This window comes from Euphorbia lathyris, chromosome 3, assembly GCF_963576675.1.
Source record: "Euphorbia lathyris chromosome 3, ddEupLath1.1, whole genome shotgun sequence".
In the NCBI taxonomy this organism is placed as follows: Eukaryota; Viridiplantae; Streptophyta; class Magnoliopsida; order Malpighiales; family Euphorbiaceae; genus Euphorbia; species Euphorbia lathyris.
In genome coordinates, this window is record NC_088912.1 from 26,836,880 (window position 1) to 26,839,068 (window position 2,189).

The 2,189-nt window shown below is 32.3% G+C and overlaps 1 pseudogene; it reads left to right on the top strand.

The window, feature by feature from the left end:
* Positions 1-543: 543 nt before the first annotated feature.
* On the top strand, positions 544-1,780 carry LOC136222586 (U-box domain-containing protein 21-like; annotated as a pseudogene).
* The last annotated feature ends 409 nt before the right edge of the window (positions 1,781-2,189 follow it).

Here is a 2,189-nt window from a genome sequence, read left to right on the forward strand (position 1 = left end):
GATGCCAAAAAACGTCGTTAAATCTTAAATTTTAGGTTCGTAATAGACCACTTTTGTATGGAGTTTTAAATCTTCTTCACTGTCAACATCATTGCGGAAGATAATAATTCTATGGACTTGCTTCATCTGATCTTATACTTGAAGATATTATATTGTGAAATAGTTGTATACTCGCCTTGTTTCTTACTCTTTAACTTGTGTCTATAAGAATGAGTGTAATTGGTCATTATTTAAACTAAAAATAAAAATTTAAATTGATAGTTAAGGTTCGAGTAAATTATATCAATGGTAGCTAAATTTTACCATATTCATATTTTGGTATCTGGATTATATTTTATCCAAAAAATATACCTAAAGTAATGATGACTGAACAATTTAATATATCGGTCAATGGTCGGTCAATGCGAGTTTGATGAGTAAATTACACTGATGGTACCTGAACTTTATCATAATTCACACTTTGATACCTAGATTTTATTTCGTCTAAAAAAACACCTCAAGTAAAGATGACACAATATTTTAGTACATTTGACCGATCAATTAATGGAAGAAGAAGAAGAAGAAGAAGAAGAAGAAGAAGAAGAAGAAGAAGAAGAAGAAGAAGAAGGTATTTTTTATATTTATTTTTAATTTTGGGGTTTATTTGTGATAATTAGATAATTAGGGGTGTTAATTTATAAAATAAATAAATATAAGGACCAAATTAACTCTTTTCTCTTTGAATTTTAACACCGTTAGTCAATTTACCATCTGTTTGCTAACGGTTTGTAACACAGACCTCCGTTTGTAAAAAAAAACCCACAGGGCTGAGTTCGCAAATCCGGTATACCACATGCATTTTTCTTGTACTTATCCCTTTAATTTTTTTATTTCTCTCTCTTCTCTCTCCTCTTTATTAATTTCTCTTTCTAAAATCAATGGAATTTCCACCCTTTTCCAAATCTAATAAATTGAATCTAATTTTGAAAAGAAAAACAAATTAATTAATAAACCCCACGCTCTCATAAGAAAAAAAAATCAACAGGGATATATTATCGTTAATAAACAAAATGATGTTTCAATTAGATTAGCTGTTTAGGATCAACAAGTTCTTTAACTTCAATGGTGTGGTTCGTGAAATACCAAGATTCCTTATCCAAACACAACTTCATTATCACATTGAAGCGCCTTCTTACCTCCGATTCTGATCACGCTGAATCACTATCCAAAATCGAAGGCGTAAATCAAGTACTATTCAACTTGATAAAAGATAATCTCACCTACTATCACAAAATCTTCTCTAACAATCATCTTTCACCTACTTTCATCTTCTCCGTCTTCAACGATCAGATCAGAGTTCGTTAAGCTCGGTTTGATCCCGTTACTCCTTGAAATCATCGTGGATTCTGAGAAGAACATATGCGAAACAGCTTTGGGAGTGTTTGATAAGCTTTGTGACAGTGAAAAAGGGAGAGAAAAGCATACAATAATGCATTAACATGGCCAGTTTTAGCGAAGAAAATCTTGAGAGTATCTGAATTGGCTATGGAGTTTTCGGTCTTGGCGATTTGGAAGCTGATGAATAAGTATGGAAGAAGAGAAGAGAAAGTAGCAGTAGTAGTAATGGCAGAAGCTCTTCAAGTTGGTGCTTTTTCAGAAGTTGGTTTTGTTGTTGCAAGTTGGGTGTAGTGATGATACGAAAGAGAAAGCTACTGAGCTTTTGAAGTTGATGAATCCATATAGAAATGGATTGCAATGTATTGATTCTGTTGATTTTAAGCATCTTAAACGTTGGTTTTGATGGAGTTTATTTAACTTTTCTCCACATGATTTTTTTTTCTTACGAGAGTGTGGAGTTTTTTTTGGTAGACAAGGAAAGAAAAAAAAAAACAAGCAAACAAAGAAAACTACTCTGGGATTAGCCTAGGAAGGCTAACCCCAATCCTATCTTCAAATAAAAGAGACGAAAAAAAGATAGGAGGATCTGATAGGGTAGAAACACCTAACAGCCCCTCATTCCCAGCAGCCGCCAAGCGATCCGCAACCTGGTTCTGTAGTTAATTTATTTTTCTTTTCAAAATTAGATTAAGTTGCTTAGATTTAAAAAATAGATGAAAATTCAATTGATTCTAGAGAGATAAATTAACAAAGATGATAGAGACAAGAGATAGAAAGAAAAGAAATTAAAGAAAGATGAATAAGATGGTATA